The following is a 10000-nucleotide window of genomic DNA, read 5'->3' as shown; positions in this document are numbered from 1 at the left end:
GAGGATTCTTTTTAAAATTGATATTATTAAACCAAGTGTCAGAGTGAAAGAGTAATGTTCACTCGACTTGGGGTATTTTTGCGTCCTTCTCATTCTCTCTTAACCCTGTCTGCGACTCTCATAAGTTGATTAACTACTAGTTCCACGTTTCGTTGACCAGGTCAACACAGATATCCTGAGTTTTCTGGAACGTCTCCATATTGTCATTCTTCATTTGTTTAAGAATCGAAGTTTTGTGTGTGAGAGAGAGAGAGAGAGAGAGAGAGAGAGAGAGAGAGAGAGAGAGAGAGAGAGAGAGAGAGAAAGAGAGAACTGAACGAAGAGATAAAGAACGAAAATCTAAATATAAAAATGTGTCTTAAAAGAAGACAGAGTGATAGCGTTGAGTGGTGTTGGCGGAGCTGCCGATAAGCCATATCGACTTCTGCGCAACAGGTTTGCCTGTCTCCATACCCCAAGGGAGGGGAACAGCCCTATCTCTATGCACTCACCACTCCCATCCACTCTTGAACGGACCTTACAAATGTCGTTTTGATAATGGATATTGAAACTTTAATCAATAAATCAAGATTCGGTAACGAAGTGATAAGTCGTGGGTGAATTGGTTGAAAATAAATTACATGGTACAACTTAAAAAGAATTATGTTAGTAGTCTGTTATCTATAGATTTTTTTTTATTAACCTTATATCTCTACGAGACCCAAGATCGATCTCATGGGAGGGTTACCTATTAGCGAAAGTTCCATGAAAAATGCATAGTGGCCGTACAGTGAATTGGATACCTAGCGGTAAGCCGAATATTGAGTTTCAGTGTCTTAAGAAGATAAGAAGGATTTTGGACAAGATACCTTACGTTTAAAAGACTGATAGAATTAGACGGTTAACCTGTGGAGCCATCCCTTCAAGGAAATCGGCATATATATATATATATATATATATATATATATATATATATATATATATATATATATATATATATATATATATATATATATATAGTTAGTGTGTGCATGCGTGCGTGTGTGTAGTTGGTTATAATTGATATAATTATACTCTTTCTGAGAAAGAAATCTGTATTGAATAGACTTTGCTGTGCCTCGAAACTACTAAATTGTTTCTTAACCTTCCTCCATTCTGTTAACAGATGTCTGGGAGGCATATTATGATTCACAGGAAACCGCCTATTATCTCCTCCGGAAGCTTTTTTTCTTATGACGTTTCATTGTTTATATTTACGAGCGCATGCGTACGTCGAGAGTATGATGGGGCTTCCAACCTTTTGGGACTCGTGGCTCTATTATTTTCCTTTTGCTCTGAAAAAAAGAGGTTTCAGTCCCTCTTGCTCTTCCTAGATAGAAAAATGTCTAAGAATAATATCAGGACTATTCGCTGCATAGATTCCATGCAAAATAAGCCCCACCCCGTGATGACGCCATAGCCAATCATATTGTAAGTGGGTGTAAGGTGATTGCTGCTGACGTGAAAGACCATGTGATTGGCTATGACGTCATCAGGGGAAGGGCTTAATTCGCTCGGAATCTTTGCCTTGATTATAATCACATCTTAAGACTTTTATTTTGAGATTATTAGCTTAGTGATATTTTCATAATCCTCCACAACATATTTTCCCTCTCAGAATCAAGTAACTAGTGCCGATAGAGCACTTCATGACGTGAACTGTAAGCATTACTAAATGGTCTTTGTAACGTCCCCTCTCCCCCAGCTGCATCCACTTTTTACCCTTTACCTCAGGTCCTTCTAACATTCTTCCATCTTGCTGGGCAAACTCTCAACTTTCAACTTAAATAGTGCAACGGTAGTGTTTTCACAAAGTTACTCCTGGGTGATGAATGGCCTCCCTAGCTCCAGAGCCTTGTCATGTGGCCCAAATTCCATTGAACCACAGTGTCGAAATTTAGCCTTTTCATCACCTGATTCTGGATGTATCACGTATATACCCAGAATTTGGTTTCATGACCCAATGTTTGGGAGCCCCTGCTGTAAAATTTTCCTAAAAACAAAACTATGAAGGTGCAAATGATCATCCAGATAATAATAATAACAATAATGATAATCAATAAATAAATAAGTAGATAGTATTAAAATACTACAGATGTTACTGCTGGGTTCCCGACTATTGGGTCATGTAACCAAATTATGACTGTATAATGTGATTCTTCTAGAATTAGGTGATGAAAAGGCTAAATTCCAATGTATTTATAATTTTTATTATTAATATAATATTGTCATTAATTTGTGACCTCATTTCCATTGTGTATGATAAAAACATATTTTAGACTACATTGAGAAAATCACCTTGAGTAAGTCCGTGGTGTTTGATTTGCTCTCAGTTTGAAGTAAAAGTGAATCCCGCTTTTGGATGTAAGAGAGCGAGAGTGAGTGTGTATCAGTGTAATCAGTGTCTTACTAGATCTGTTATTATAGATACTGCGGTTGTCATTGTCAGTTAAAATTCTAAGATTGAAGGTGTAATTTTTTTCTTTCTTTCTCTCTCTTTCTTTTTTTGACTCATATCTGTGAGCAATCTTTTTTTATATACAATTACATCTCTTTCTTGGTAATTTTGATTATTGTGTCACATAATCTGATGGTTTAACCTTTCCTGGAAATGATATTAGTGTTCTAACCCTGGTTACTTTTCTTTAGAGTTTTCTGAGGATTGATAACCTTTAGAAGTTATTTTTGTGAAAAAAAAGAAAAGATTTTTGTAATTATGAGGAAACTTTCAACTGAGCTCCACAAGGCACTTGAATAGTTAGAAGACCTAGACCTACATGGCTTAAGACTATGAAGCGCGAAGTAGGAAACGACGAATGGAAAAGTATTGAATTAAAAGCTCAAGATAGAGACGATTGGCGAAATCTAACCGAAGCCCTTTGCGTCAATAGGCGTAGGAGGAGATGATGATGATGATGACGACGACGATGATGATATTACCCACATGTGATCGCTGAATCTTATACCTTATTCCCCCTTTTTCCTACACCTCACTTAATATTCTGAACTAGTGTACGCGCCCCGTTAATATGGCGGCTTTAATATTTCGATAGATATGCATACACACAAGAAGTTCAACCACCCTTGCTACCCCCTCCCCCGTTCCTAACTGCAACCCCTCTCACCAGGGTATGATTATTCCCTCTCCACCTTACCGGGGGAGAGAGACCGAGTAGTTATACGTTTGGCAATGGCACTGGGTGTGACCGAAAAGGAAATATATATATATATATATATATATATATATATATATATATATATATATATATATATATATATATATATATATATATATATCGAGTCACTTAGTCTTTATTATTATATAAGGGAGATTATGAGACGGGCGAGAGAGAAATGGGCTCTCTTAGAAGATTATGTGGGAGTTAAGTAGATGATCTGTCAGTGGAATAGTAGTTGCCTTTTCATTTATATCTTTTCTTTGGACTATAGACCTTTTAAGCAATTCAATTATTAGGGTACCTCATTTTCATCTTTATATTTTAATTAAAAAAAGCTAACTTAGTTGAATCAGTTATTACATCTTTGTGTTATGTAATCAAACACGTAATTCGATTTTATTTCATGATGCAGTTAAGTCAAATTTTTCTCATCTTAACCTTATGGAGAATGTTGATAGTCTTGGTCCGGCTCGTTCATTTTAATCATAATAGAGAATGGAGTTTTGTGTAGTGATACTGAGAATGTAGACAGGTACTGTATGCGTCTTCATTTCTGATCTATAGTCCCTGCTATGGAGAACGTAGTTTTGCATAGTACCTCAATTTCAACAAATAATAGAATTTTTTTTATTATTATTATTGTCAACTTCAATAGACAGTGCTGTTAATTTTGATCTCCGCCAACGAAGGTGGAAGAATATTATCTTTTCGCCCTTATCTGTGTGTGTGTTTATTTGTATGTGAACAGCTTCCTGGCCACTATTTTAATCGTAGAGTGATGAAACTTGCAGGGATTAACTGTCTTGTAAAAAGCTAGAAATTATTAAATTTTACAAGTTCGAGGTCACGGTCAAGCAAAATGTCCAATTTACGTAATCAGCCATAAGTTAGGACATCGCTGTAACAGACTTCAAAGTTGGTTCATATTTGAGTGTATAAAAATCCACGCCAATTGATGCATGTTAAGGTCAAGGTCGAGCATAAGGTCGAGAAATAAGCTGCCGCGGCGGAGGTCTGTCGTTATTGTTCTTGTTCTTGTTCTGGTTCTTATTGTTGTTGTTGTTGTTGTTGTTATTATTATTATTACTACTTGCTAATCTACAACCCTGGTTGGAAAAGCAGAATACTATAAGCCCGAGGACTCCAGCAGGGAAAATAGACCAGTGAGGAAAAAAAATAAGGAAAAATCAAATATTTTAAGAACAGTAAGAGCATTGAAATAAATATTTCATATATAAACTAAAATTTAAAAAAAAAACCAAGAGGAAGAGAAATATGATAGAATAGTGTGTCCGATTGTGCCCTCAAGCAAGAGAACTCTACCCCAAGACAGTGAAAGACTATGGTACAGAGGTTATGGCACTATCCGAGACCAGAGAGCAATGGTTTGATTTTGGAGTGTCCTTCTCCTAGAAGAGTTACCAAAGAGTCTCTTCTACCCTTACCAAGAGGAAAGTAGTCACTGAATAATTACATTGCAGTAGTTAACTGTGTGCCGGTGAGTGATTACACTTTTGCGACCCTATAAATGTGCTGATTTAACGCGGATAACAAAAGGCTATCGAGTGCAATATAGCTACAAGTTTTCATGAATAGTCAGTGATTAGTTTAAGGTCAGAGAAGTGGGATAAAACGTCGGCATAGAATAGTTATCTTGTGAATTACTAAAAATCTAATCAAGATGCCTATGTACAACACGGGCAAGGCTTGTAGAGACATCGCTGGACTCAGCAAAAATAGATTCCATGAGTTGGCGAAACAGGAGCTCGACCGTCTGATAACAGGTCACTAGTAACGTCAACCAATGTGACAGAAAAATATTCGCAGACATATTGAAACAATATGATCCAATAAACTGGAGCAAATCTACGGAAAACATCAGCAAAATAATAGAAAAAATTCCAAAGAAGATCCAAGTGATAAAGAGACTTATAAAGAAAGTCTACATCAATCAACACATTCCATCAAAGAACAATAAGAAGTCCAATATGGTGAATATGCTGATTGATGCAATGGGAAAAAGAATGCCAAAATGGTGTAATACATGTAAGATATGGTATTCCATTAATAATCCTCAACAATTGATTAGAAAATGTCATCTCCCAACACACCCCACATGTGCTGAAATACAGCAAAAAATAAAAAATAAAGACACAAAGGTATTCTGCTCAACATGCTTAGTCTGGATAGAAAATATAATTAAGTCGAGACTAAATCTGCAAATAGTTGAAGATAAGGAAGAGAAAGAAGAAGAAACAGAAGAAGAAGAAGAAGAAAAAGAAGAAGAAGAGAACAATGAACAGGATATGTGTAAGGATGCAGAAGAAATCATTGATATAACCTATGATGCCATCCAACAACATACTTATGAAGAAATAAATTACCAGATGGAAACAAATAATAGACCCTAGAGACTCTACCCAGACCTACATAATTTTAGGGAAGAGCAAGAACAAGAAAAAATAGAAAAGAAGGATATAGTCTGCAATATGCTGAAAAGAGGGAATTGCAGATTTGGCGAAAGATGCTACTACAAGCATCCAAAGATATGCCATAGTTATGAAATATATGGTAAATGTGCGTATTTAGACGGATATGGAGACGAATGCAGAGATCTCCATCCAAAAATATGCAAAAACCTAAAAGAAGGAAAAGGATGCATTTACAACAAAAAATGTCGATATATGCATCCTGCAACCATGAATGAAAGTAAGAAAACTCAGCAAACTGAAAAGAAAAATGAAAGCAAAAAAGAAACAAAAAAGCAGGCCGTGTATATACTGCGCTTTGAACCAAGAGCCCCAAGATATGAGGCCTTTCAACCCAAACCTGCACATTTAGAGCCCAACTACAAAGAATGCATCTATAATGCCAGGGGGTGGTGCAGATATGGGGACAGTTGCAGGTATACACACACAAATAAATATGAAGGCGAAAGAGCAAATATAATAGAAAAGTTGGATTTTTTAATGGCAGAATTCCGGGAAATGAAGAAAAGAACATCATATCAGAACAGGAAGGAAGCATGGGAGAATCCATATTATTACCAATATTAAACAATGGGGATGAAACACAAACCATAATAGTAATGAATGCACAGGGTTTAGTCACGAGTAACTCTAAAAGGAAAATAGAGTTCTTAGAAGAACTAACACAAATTGAAAAAATAAATATATTAAATATAAGTGAAACATGGTATTCCCAAGAGACTGGCAGTGATGACCAGATAAAGGGTTTCCAAACTTATAGATCAGACAGAAAAAATAGGAATCAAGGGGGAACCGCAATATATGGAAGAGACATAAATCAAGGAAAAGTATGTGAAAAATACAGCAACACAGAATGTGAATTGATTGCGGTAGAATTTGAATTTGAAAAACTAATGAATATTGTAGTTTACAGACCCCCAAACACTAAGGAGTTTGACATAATAATAGAAAAAATAGATGATATATGTAGAACCATAAAGACTGGAATATACTCATATCCGGAGATTTTAACTTTCCTTTCGTGGATTGGAAAGAACGGATTGAAGAAAGTGGTTGTATGTATACATATAAAAAAGATAGTAATAGTAGCGCAGAAGATAAGAGGCAATTTGAAAAGCTTCAAGATATGCTATTAGAACATAATATGCAACAAATAAACCACATTCCAACAAGAAAGGAAAATGTCCTAGATCTAGTATTTGTGAATGAGGTGAATTATGTTAAAGAAATAATAGTGAATAACACGGGAATTTCAGACCACAATGTCATAGAATTGATAGTCCATTCCAAAGCAAATGATCGCAGAATTAATAAAAGCACAAAACTTTGGGAAGGATATGGAAAATATAATTTTTACAGTAAGAATATAAAATGGTCAGAAATAAATGAAGAACTGAATAAAGAATGGAAAAATGTATTTGTAAGTGATAATATACAGGTAAATACGGACATACTGTACAATATACTGGAGAAAATTGTTGAAAAATATGTACCGAAAAAAAACAATAAACAAAAGACGTGCATACCAAGAGACAGAAGGATCTTATTTCAGAAAATTAGAAAGTGGAAGAAAAATCTTGCAAAAGATAAAAATGTGTGGAAAATGAGGGAAATAAAATGTAAGATAGAAAATGCAGAACAAAAGATTATACAGTCGAAAGAAAATGAAAAAAGGGACTTAGAAGAAAGGACACTTCAAAATATAAAAAGAAACCCCAAAGTACTTTACTCCTATGCAAAAAAGATTAATAAAAGGAGAATAGAAATAGGCCCTCTAAGAATTGAAGGACGGCTTACGAATGAAAAAAAGGAAATATGCAACATATTAGCAGAAAAATATAAGAGTGAGTTCACACCAAGAATTGCGAATGAGAATAATGAAACAGAAATGAGAGAAGAAAATGTTGAATATCTAACGGATATTGATAGTAATGAAGCAGATATTGTCACGGCTATAAACGAAATTAAAAATGGATCGGCAGCCGGACCAGATGGAGTTCCAGCGATTTTGTTAAAAAAACTGCAAACACTATCGCGAAGCCGCTTGCAATACTGCTAAGACAAAGTGTAGATATGAGCGAGATATATGTTAAACATAAATTAGCGTATAAAACCCCTATCTTCAAAAGTGGATCAAGACTAGAGGCAAGCAATTATAGACCTGTTAGTCTAACATCACATATTATGAAAGTGTATGAGAGGGTAATAAAAAAGAAAATAATGAACCATTTGGTTAAAAATAATTTGTTTAATATGGGTCAACACGGTTTCGTGCCTGGAAAAAGTACACAGACCCAACTGATAGCACACTATGAAAACATATACAAAAATATGATAAATGAAAAAGACACAGATGTGATCTATCTAGATTTTGCAAAAGCCTTTGACAAGGTAGACCATAACATATTGGAGAAAAAAATGAGAAAGCATAATATTGTGGGAAAGATAGGAAAATGGGTAAAAGAATTCCTGCAAAACAGAAAACAGATAGTGGTTGCAAATGACGAGAAATCAGATGAAGCCCAGGTAATATCTGGTGTGCCACAAGGTACGGTATTAGCTGCACTGCTGTTTGTTATTATGATCTCAGACATAGACTGTGATGTTGAAAACTCCGTAGTGAGAAGTTTCGCCGATGACACAAGAATAAGTAGAGAAATTACTTGTGAGGAAGATAGGAACTCACTACAAAGAGATCTAAACAAAATATATGAATGGGCGGAGATAAATAGGATGGTATTTAACTCCGATAAATTCGAATCAATAAATTATGGAAACAGAGAAGGAATGGTATATGCATACAAGGGACCTAATAATGAGACAATCACAAACAAGGAAGCAATTAAAGACCTTGGTGTAATGTTAAATAGGAATATGTTATGCAACGACCAAATAGCAACACTGTTGGCTAAATGTAAAGCAAAAATGGGAATGTTATTCAGACACTTTAAAACAAGGAAAGCTGAACACATGATTATGCTTTACAAAACTTATGTACGTAGTACACTCGAGTACTGCAATGTGATATGGTACCCACACTACCAAAAGGATATTGCGCAAATAGAGAGTGTACAAAGGTCCTATACTGGTAGAATAGAAGAAGTTAAGGACCTTGACTACTGGGAAAGACTGAAATTTTTAAAACTATACAGTCTAGAAAGGAGAAGAGAACGCTACATGATAATACAAGCATGGAAGCAAATAGAAGGAATTACTGAAAACATCATGGAGCTAAAAATATCAGAAAGAGCAAGCCGAGGTAGATTAATAGTGCCAAAAAATATACCAGGTAAACTAAGAAAGGCGCACAGGACATTAATCCACTACGCACCAGCATCGATAATGCAGCGACTATTTAATGTGCAGCCAGCTCATCTAAGAAACATATCAGGAGTGAGCGTAGATGTGTTTAAAAATAAGCTCGATAAATACCTAAGATGCATCCCAGACCATCCAAGACTGGAAGATGCAAAATACACCGGAAGATGCATTAGCAACTCTCTGGTGGATATACGAGGTGCCTCACACTGAGGGACCTGGGGGAACCCAAACAAAAAATAAGGATAAGGATAAGGAACATCTTAAGGGAGAAAAAATTATTTGGTAATCTCAGTTGTCGGGTGTATGAGGACAGAGGAAAATATGTCAAGAATAGGCCAGACTATTCGGTATATGTGTAGACAAAAGGAAAATGAACCGTAACGAGAGAGATGGATCCAATGTAGCACTGTCTGGCCAGTCAAATGACCCAATAACTCTCTAACTGTAGTATTTCTTCTTATAATAACGTGTAATAAATAATCTTAAATGCCATTGTATAATGAAACTGTTTTAAATACTGTAGAACAATATATATTAATTTTCCTCGTTTCATTTAGAAATATAAGTAAAATAGTCCTTTAACTTTTTGAGAGGCAATTGCGAACATGGAGTATTATTATTATTATTATTATTACTTATTATTACTTACTAAGCTACAACCCTAGTTGGAAAAGCAGTATGCTATAAGCCCAGGGGCTCCAACAGGGAAAATAGCTCAGTGCGGAAAGGAAAAAAGGAAAATAAAATATTCTAAGAAGAGTAACAACAATAAATATCTCCTATATAAACTATAAAAACTTTAACAAAACAAGAGGAAGAGAAATAAGATAGGAGAGTGTGCTCGAGTGTACCCTCAAGCAAGAGAACTCTAACCCAAGACAGTAGATGTATAAGCTCTAATATGTATGAAATTCAGCTAAATAACGTCATGTGGCATCAGACAATTGCTACACACACATATGTGTGTATATATATATATATATATATATATAT

General features: G+C 35.2%; 1 protein-coding gene across 1 annotated transcript in view; it reads left to right on the top strand.

Annotated features, from left to right (window-relative positions):
* The window catches only part of BORCS5 (BLOC-1 related complex subunit 5), a 256791-nt gene that overhangs the window by 206289 nt on the left and 40502 nt on the right, over positions 1–10000 (top strand). The window lies entirely within an intron of this gene.

This window comes from Palaemon carinicauda, chromosome 30, assembly GCF_036898095.1.
Source record: "Palaemon carinicauda isolate YSFRI2023 chromosome 30, ASM3689809v2, whole genome shotgun sequence".
NCBI lineage: Eukaryota > Metazoa > Arthropoda > Malacostraca > Decapoda > Palaemonidae > Palaemon > Palaemon carinicauda.
The sequence above is the reverse complement of the archived record's forward strand: the minus strand, read 5'-3'. Positions and strand labels throughout refer to the sequence as shown.